This window comes from Orcinus orca, chromosome 1 (assembly GCF_937001465.1).
Source record: "Orcinus orca chromosome 1, mOrcOrc1.1, whole genome shotgun sequence".
Lineage (NCBI taxonomy): Eukaryota > Metazoa > Chordata > Mammalia > Artiodactyla > Delphinidae > Orcinus > Orcinus orca.
In genome coordinates this window covers 141,416,345-141,425,960 of record NC_064559.1, presented here as the reverse complement: position 1 = coordinate 141,425,960, position 9,616 = coordinate 141,416,345, and the positions used below count along the sequence as shown (strand labels likewise).

General features: G+C 39.0%; 1 protein-coding gene across 13 annotated transcripts in view; it reads left to right on the top strand.

The window, feature by feature from the left end:
* Positions 1 to 451: 451 nt before the first annotated feature.
* ADGRL2 (adhesion G protein-coupled receptor L2) overlaps positions 452 to 9,616 on the top strand; it is a 271,291-nt gene continuing 262,126 nt past the window's right edge. For 5 of the 13 annotated variants that reach the window (XM_049709707.1, XM_049709710.1, XM_033416630.2 and 2 more), the window contains exon 1: positions 461 to 775. The gene's annotated coding sequence lies outside the window, so the exon portion shown is untranslated. Of the gene's footprint in view, positions 776 to 9,616 lie in introns of all 13 variants that reach the window. The other 8 variants (XM_033416634.2, XM_033416635.2, XM_033416628.2 and 5 more) reach the window with 6 other exon arrangements.

The window sequence follows — 9,616 nt, the reverse complement described above, 5'->3', positions numbered from 1 at the left end:
CCTTTTCTTTTAAGAAAAAGTAAAAGAAGCATAACTATTTGATTTGCTATCAGAAAATTTAAGAGCAAAATGTACAACATATGCAGTGATGTTTGTTTTAATTATTTGGGGAATTCCAATTTTCTTTGTCTTTTGTTTTGAGAGTGCTTGTTTTTAAAAAGGTTAAAATATAGTAATTCTCTATGCTTAAAAAAGCTATATTTTTAAGGAATGAATATCACAAAGAATCTATTTTTGCTGAATGGTTAATTAGAAGAGGATAGTTTCTAAAAAGGAAGCAAACAGAAAGCAGTAGAACTGCCTGGTCCTGCTCAGTGCAGTCCAATCCTGAGTCAGCAAACAGGTATTTGCCAGTAGCAATGAGCATTGTGTACTACGATGACCGTGCTGCTTAACTCGATACTGTTCCCACACCTCTATTAGTCGGGTCCAGTGCGTGGGTAACCCATGAAGTCACTGGGTACTTGAGTGAAATATCGAAAGCAATGAAAGTTGTGAGGGTTTAGAGACTGGTGGAACTGGCTACATGATCACAGCCACACCCACTCTTAAAGTGTACTTGGCAACAAAATTCATGTCAGTATGACACCTGTCTGCATAGGAAATTCATGACAAGACAGAAGGGCAGACTTCGGATCACGATAATAGTGTTGTGACTGTGATCTCCCCAGAGCCTCTCCGGGAAAGATACTCTTTTCTCATTGTATGACAATTGGAATTTGAAGGGAGTTTGCTAACTGATGTTCTGTGTGGACCCAGAAGTACTACCGATAAGGTAAGGGCAATTATATCTCTTGTGATCACTAGAGATAGATTATAAGGCGATTCCCTACTCAGTCTTCCCTCTCAAATGTAGATTGCTGAGGCAATCTTCTTGGCAGTGTATTTCAGGATCTTGAACTTGAGGGATAGAATTGTTTGGTGCCTGCTCTGAAAAGAGACATCCAGCCCCTGCAATAGCTGTCTGTGTTGTTTCTGTTGATGGGATACAGAGAAATGGGGTGATGGTGAACTGCGGTTGAGTGGTAAGAAGTGATTTCAGAACAATGTGTCAAAGCAGATCATCTCCCAGGGCCCTACATGAAGACGGTTTTAGTAGCCACCTGTATTCGGAGATTTAAATTTATGAAACAGAATCGTGATGTTATCTTAATTGCTCTAAGGATGTCTCTTCAAAGAAACTGTCACAGAAAGAGTAACTTCGGAGGAACTGAGAAACCAAAAGGAGATGGCTTTACTGTGGAAAAGCTAAGGAAAGTCTTCTGCTCTAGAAGTTAACATTTACGGATCTCTTTGGCAAATAATGGTCTCTGTTTGATGAGGATTGAAAAAGTCTTAATCAAATCTAGTAGTCATTGCTGCTTCCTTCTCTCCTAATCTCCCTGATCCTGAATTACGAGATCCTTATCTATTAAAATAAAACAGCATTTGTTAAAGCCTTTTCAGAATTAAGACCAAAACCATCAAAACTAATTGTTTGCTAGTATCAAATAAACAGTTTTTTTTAAAGCTTGATGAATTGTTTGTAAGTGCTAATCAAGTGGGTGGAATCATAAAAGAGGGGAGGAAATGAGCTGAAACAATATATATAATTTGTTTGCATTATTATTTGAGATAATTACAAAGCAGGCATTCAAGAGCTATTTTTTATCTTTATACCAGAAAGGGGAAAATAGGGAGGAGAGGAAAAGCACAAGAACACATAGCCATTGTCAGCTGCAATCTAAAATATTTCTGGATTCACAATTGTCGAATATTAGCATTACTAAGAATGCCAGGGACAGAAGTGTCATGTTGAATGTAGAGTGATAACTTCATAAGAAGGCGAAGCTGAGGATATGACCAGTTTGCAGTCACAGAGAAATCAGCTTTAATTAATTTGAGTGCCAGCTCTGTGTATAATTACACAGCATGAGAGTTTGCATGCAAATGCGGAAATGCTGATTGTTCAAATACTTGTACTTGCTCATTAATACGTTGGGACTAAGCGGGGCTGGCAAGCAGACAGAATACAGCACACAGTGCCTGCAGGCTAATTTGTATTATACTGTAGTTAGCAAACAGATTTCAGATGTTTCTCCTTTCTTCAAATAATAAGCACAAAAATATGTGCATTATTTTTATCTGTGACATACCTTGTTTTCTTCCTGATTAAAATAAAATGTTTTGGGCTTTTAAAAAACTGTCGAGGGTACACGAAACATTGCAATAACGCCAATTTGACGTCAGTAACTGTTACCAGTTACAGAATATTTCTATTTGACGTTTCATGTAATTATCCAAAATAGCCATTTTTTCATAATTGGTGAAACTATATTTTAAAAAGTTACATTTATATGTAAATTCCAAGGAGGAATAAAGCAATGGTCACAGTTGAATTGCCTACTTGTGTATCAAATCTAGTATCTTGTGTCCAGCATCAGTGGCCAGAGGCTTCAGGGAAAGGATTGATTTATTTGAGAAAGCACCTAATCCTAAAATGTACTGAGGTGAGATTTTCCATTCTGACCCCTGAATCTCTTAGCAGAGATCAGCTTCAACCAAATTCCCAGCTTCTTTCACAGTACCCTAGGGAAAACAATCTTCCTTAATCATAACCAGAAGAAAAAATCTGATACTTTCTTCAGAAAGTGGTACAAGAATATAAGGAATTTACCTAAGTCCCCCAAATCTGCTATTACTACTACCAATGCTACTATTTCCTTGCCAATGCATTTAATACATTTTAATACATTTCAATTCTATTGTACAAATATTTATGGAGCACCTATTATTTGTCAGATGCTGCAAAGCAGAGGATATACAATAGTAAGCAAGGTACACAACAGACCCTGCATTTGCCATCTCCTTTCTCTCAGGGGTTGAATGAAGGAACCTAACTCGGTTTCCCTGGGAAATATATGCCATTAGCAATTATCACCTTGGAGAAGCCCAATTGCAGAAACTTGAATCTATGGCCTTCCACACACACAGTTCTCCTGGACTTTCTGGGAGACTAATTCCCTCTCAGACATTTCTTCAACCCCATTCTTGTGTAAGATGAAAGGAGCTGCTTCCACCCCCAGGGCCAAATGGACACTGTAAAGGATATGTGAAACAGTCTATCAAGCAAGCTCCAAAGTTTTATAAGAATAGTTTGAAGGGGTTGGCGGTGTGAACACAGCCTGCAGGGGGTTAGTGCACCACGGCTAGCCGGGACGGAGTCCGGGGAAGAGTCTGAACCTGCCCAAGAGGCAAGAGATTTTTTCTTCCCTCTTTGTTTACTGGTGCGCGAGGAGAGGGGATTCAGAGCGCTGCTTAAAGGAACTCCAGAGACGGGCGCGAGCCGCGGCTAAAACCTCGGACCCCAGAGACAGGCATGAGATGCTAAGGCTGCTGCCGCCACCAAGAAACCTGTGTGAGAGCACAGGTCACTATCCACACCTCCCTTCCGGGGAGGCTGTGCAGCCCGCCACTGCCAGGGTCCCGGGATCCAGGGACAACTTTCCCGGGAGAACGTACGGCGCGCCTCAGGCTGGTGCAATGTCCCCACCCCGCCAGCGCCCCACTCCTGGCCTGAGTTAGCCAGAGCCCCCGAAGCAGCTGCCCCTTTAACCCCCCGTCCTGTTTGAGCGAAGAACACACGCCCTCCGGCGACCTACACGCAGAGGCGGGGCCAAATCCAAAACTGAGCCCCGGGAGCTGTGCGAACAAAGAAGAGAAAGGGAAATCTCTCCCAGCAGCCTCAGAAGCAGCGGATTAAAGCTCCACAATCAACTTGATGTGCCCTGCATCTGTGGAATAACTGAATAGACAACGAATCATCCCAAATTGAGGAGGTGGACTTTGAGAGCAAGATTTATGATTTTTTTCCCCTTTTTCTCTTTTTGTGAGTGTGTATGTGTATGATTCTGTGTGAGATTTTGTCTGTATAGCTTTGCTTTCACCATTTGTCCTAGGGTTCTATATGTCCGTTTTTTTTTGTTTGCTTGTTTTTTTCTTAAAATTTTTTTCTTAATAATTTTTTATTTTAATAACTATTTTATCTTACTTTATTTTATTTTATCCTCTTTCTTTCTTTCTTTCTTACTTTCTACTTTTTCTCCCTTTTATTCTGAACCGTGTGGATGAAAGGCTCTTGGTGCTGCAGCCAGGAGTCAGTGCTGTGCCTCTGAGGTGGGAGAGCCAACTTCAGGACACTGGTCCACAAGAGACCTCCCAGCTCCACATAATATCAAACAGCAAAACTCTCCCAGAGATCTCCATCTCCACACCAGCACCCAGCTTCACTCAATGGCCAGCAAGCTACAGTGCTGGACACCCTATGCCAAACAACTAGCAAGAGAGGAACACACCCCCACGCATTAGCAGAGAGCCTGCCTAAAATCATAATAAGTCCACAGACACCCCAAAACACACCAACAGATGTGGACCTGCCCACCAGAAAGACAAGATCCAGCCTCATCCACCAGAACATAGGCACTGGTCCCCTCCACCAGGAAGCCTACACAACCCACTGAACCAACTTTAGCCACTTGGGACAGACACCAAAAACAACGGGCACTACGAACCTGCAGCCTGCAAAAAGGAGGCCCCAAACACAGTAAAATAAGCAAAATGAGAAGACAGGAAAACACACAGCAGATAAAGGAGCAAGATAAAAACCCACCAGACCTAACAAATGAAGAGGAAATAGGCAGTCTACCTGAAGAAGAATTCAGAATAATGATAGTAAAGATGATCCAAAATCTTGGAAATAGAATGGAGAAAATGCAATAAACATTTAACAAGGACCTACAAGAACTAAAGATGAAACAAGCAATGATGAACAGCACAATAAATGAAATTAAAAATACTCTAGATGGGATCAATAGCAGAATAACTGAGGCAGAAGAACGGATAAGTGACCTGGAAGATAAAAGAGTGGAAATAACTACTGCAGAGCAGAATAAAGAAAAAAGAATGAAAAGAACTGAGGACAGTCTCAGAGACTTCTGGGACAACATTAAATGCACCAACATTCAAATTATAGGGGTTCCAGAAGAAGAAGAGAAAAAGAAAGGGACTGAGAAAATATTTGAAGAGATTATAGTTGAAAACTTCCCTAATATGGGAAAGGAAATAGTTAATCAACTCCAGGAAGCACAGAGAGTCCCATACAGGATAAATCCAAGGAAAAACACGCCAAGACACATATTAATCAAGCTGTCAAAAATTAAATACAAAGAAAACATATTAAAAGCAGCAAGGGAAAAACAACAAATAACACACAAGGGAATCCCCATAAGGTTAACAGCTGATCTTTCAGCAGAAACTCTGCAAGTCAAAAGGGACTGACAGGACATATTTAAAGTGATGAAGGAGAGAAACCTGCAACCAAGATTACTCTACCCAGCAAGGATCTCATTCAGATTTGATGGAGAAATTAAAACCTTTACAGACAAGCAAAAGCTGAGAGAGTTCAGCACCACCAAACCAGCTCTACAACAACTGCTAAAGGAACTTCTCTAGGCAAGAAACACAAGAGAAGGAAAAGACCTCCAATAACAAACCCAAAACAATTAAGAAAATGGGAATAGGAACATACATATTGATAATTACCTTAAATGTAAATGGATTAAATGCTCCCACCAAAAGACACAGACTGGCTGAATGGATACAAAAACAAGACCCATATATATGCTGTCTACAAGAGACCCACTTCAGACCTAGGGACACATACAGATTGAAAGTGAGGGGATGGAAAAAGATATTCCGTGCAAACGGAAATCAAAAGAAAGCTGGAGTAGCAATTCTCATATCAGACAAAATAGACTTTAAAATAAAGACTGTTACAGGAGACAGAGAAGGACACTACATCATGATTAAGGGATCAATCCAAGAAGAAGACATAACAATTGTAAATATTTATGCACCCAACATAGGAGCACCTCAATATATCAGGCAAATACTAACAGCCATAAAAGGGGAAATTGACAGTAACACATTCATAGTAGGGGACTTTAACACCCCACTTTCACCAATGGACAGATCATCCAAAATGAAAATAAATAGGGAAACACAAGATTTAAATGATACATTAAACAAGATGGACTTAATTGATATTTTTAGGACATTCCATCCAAAATCAACAGAATACACATTTTTCTCAAGTTCACATGGAATATTCTCCAGGATAGCTCATATCTTGGGTCACAAATCAAGCCTTGGTAAATTTAAGAAAATTGATATTGTATCAAGTAACTTTTCCTACTACAATGCTATGAGACTAGATATCAATTACAGGAAAAGATCTGTAAAAAATACAAACACATGGAGGCTAAACAATACACTACTTCATAACGAAGTGGTCACTGAAGAAATCAAAGAGGAAATCAAAAAATACCTAGAAACAAATGAAAATGGAGACATGATGACCCAAAACCTATGGGATGCAGCAAAAGCAGTTCTAAGAGGGAAGTTTATAGCAATACAATCCTACCTCAAGAAACAGGAAACATCTTGAATAAAGAACCTAACCTTGCACCTAAAGCAATTAGAGAAAGAAGAACAAAAAAACCCAAAGTTAGGAGAAGGAAAGAAATCATAAAGATCAGATCAGAAATAAATGAAAAAGAAATGAAGGAAACAATAGCAAAGATCAATAAAACTAAAAGCTGGTTCTTTGAAAAGATAAACAAAATTGATAAAACATTAGCCAGACTCATCAAGAAAAAAAGGGAGAAGACTCAAGTCAATATAATTAGAAATGAAAAAAGAGAAGTAACAACTGACACTGCAGAAATACAAAAGATCATGAGAGATTACTACAAGCAAATCTATGCCAATAAAATGGACAACCTGGAAGAAATGGACAAATTCTTAGAAATGCACAACCTTCTGAGACTGAACCAGGAAGAAAAAGATAATATGAACAGACCAATCACAAGCACTGAAATTGAAACTGTGATTAAAAATCTTCCAACAAACAAAAGCCCAGGACCAGATGGCTTCACAGGCGATTTCTATCAAACATTTAGAGAAGAGCTAACACCTATCCTTCTCAAACTCTTCCAAAATATAGCAGAAGGAGGAACACTCCCAAACTCATTCTATGAGGCCACCATCACCCTGATACCAAAAGCAGACAAGGATGTCACAAAGAAAGAAAACTACAGGCCAATATCACTGATGAACATAGATGCAAAAATCCTCAACAAAATACTAGCAAACAGAATCCAACAGCACATTAAAAGGATCATGCACCATGATCAAGGGGGGTTCCTTCCAGGAATGCAAGGATTGTTCAATATACACAAATCAATCAATGTGATACACCATATTAACAAATTGAAGGAGAAAAACCACATGATCATCTCAATAGATGCAGAGAAAGCTTTTGACAAAATTCAACACCCATTTATGATAAAAACTCTCCAGAAAGTAGGCATAGAGGGAACTTTCCTCAACATAATAAAGGCCATATATGACAAACCCACAGCCAACATCGTCCTCAATGGTAAAAAACTGAAAGCATTTCCACTAAGATCAGGAACAAGACAAAGTTGTCCACTTTCACTACTCTTATTCAACATAGTTTTGGAAGTTTTAGCCACAGCAATAAGAGAAGAAAAGGAAATACAAGGAATCCAAATCAGAAAAGAAGAAGTAAAGCTGTCACTGTTTGCAGATGACATGATACTATACATAGAGAATCCTAAAGATGCTACCAGAAAACTACTAGAGCTAACAATGAATTTGGTAAAGTAGCAGGATACAAAATTAATGCATAGAAATCTCTGGCATTCCTATACACTAATGATGAAAAATCTGAAAGTGAAATCAAGAAAACACTCCCATTTACCATTGCAACAAAAAGAATAAAATATCTAGGAATAAACCTACCTAAGGAGACAAAAGACCTGTATGCAGAAAATTATAAGACACTGATGAAAGAAATTAAAGATGATACAAATAGATGGAGAGATATACCATGTTCTTAGATTGGAAGAATCAACATTGTGAAAATTACTCTACTACCCAAAGCAATCTACAGATTCAATGCAATCCCTATCAAACTACCACTGGCATTTTTCACAGAACTAGAACAAAAAAGTTCACAATTTGTATGGAAACACAAAAGAACCCGAATAGCCAAAGCAATCTTGAGAACGAAAAACAGAGCTGGAGGAATCAGGCTCCCTGACTTCAGACTATACTGCAAAGCTACAGTAATCAAGACAGTATGGTACTGGCACAAAAACAGAAATATAGATGAATGGAACAGGATAGAAAGCCCAGAGATAAACCCATGCACATATGGTCACCTTATCTTTGCTAAGGGAGGCAGGAATGTACAGTGGAGAAAGGACAGCCTCTTCAGTAAGTGGTGCTGGGAAAACTGGATGGTACATATAAAACTATAAGATTAGAATACTCCCTAACACCATACACAAAACTAAGCTCAAAATGGATTAAAGACCTAAATGTAAGGCCAGAAACTATCAAACTCTTAGAGGAAAACATAGGCAGAACACTCCATGACATAAATCACAGCAAGATCCTTTTTGACCCACTTCCTAGAGAAATGGAAATAAAAACAAAAATAAACGAATGGGACCTAATGAAACTTCAAAGCTTTTGCACAGCAAAGGAAACCATAAACAAGACCAAAAGACAACCCTCAGAATGGGAGAAAATATTTGCAAATGAAGCAACTGACAAAGGATTAATCTCCAAAATTTATAAGCAGCTCATGCAGCTCAATTAAAAAAAAAAAACAAAAAACAGCCCAATCCAAAAATGGGCAGAAGACCTAAATAGACACATCACCAAAGAAGATATGCAGATTACCAACAAACACATGAAAGAATGCTCAACATCATTAATCATTAGAGAAATGCAAATCAAAACTACAATGAGATATCATCTCACACCTGTCAGAATGGCCATCATCAAAAAATCTAGAAACAATAAATGCTGGAGAGGGTGTGGAGAAAAGGGAACACTCTTGCACTGCTGGTGGGAATGTGAATTGGTACAGCCACTATGGAGAACAGTATGGAGGTTCCTTAAAAATCTGCAAATAGAACTACCATATGACCCAGTAATCCCACTACTGGGCATATCCCCTGAGAAAACCATAATTCAAAAAGAGTCATGTACCAAAATGTTCATTGCAGCTCTATTTACAATAGCCAGGAGATGGAAACAACCTAAGTGTCCATCATCGGATGAATGGATAAAGAAGATGTGGCACATATATACAATGGACTATTACTCAGCCATAAAAAGAAATGAAATTGAGCTATTTGTAATGAGGTGGATGGACCTAGAGTCTGTCATACAGAGTGAAGTAAGTCAGAAAGAGAAAGACAAATACCGTATGCTAACACATATATATGGAATGTAAGAAAAGAAAAAAAAAGTCCTGAAAACCTAGGGGTAAGACAGGAATAAAGACACAGACCTACTAGAGAATGGACTTGAGGATATGGGGAGAGTCAAGGGTAAGCTGTGACAAAGTGAGAGAGTGGCATGGACATATGTACACTACCAAATGTAAAATAGATACCTAGTGGGAAGCAGCCGCATAGCACAGGAAGATCAGCTCGGTGCTTTGTGACCACTTAGAGGGGTGGGATAGGGAGGGTGGGAG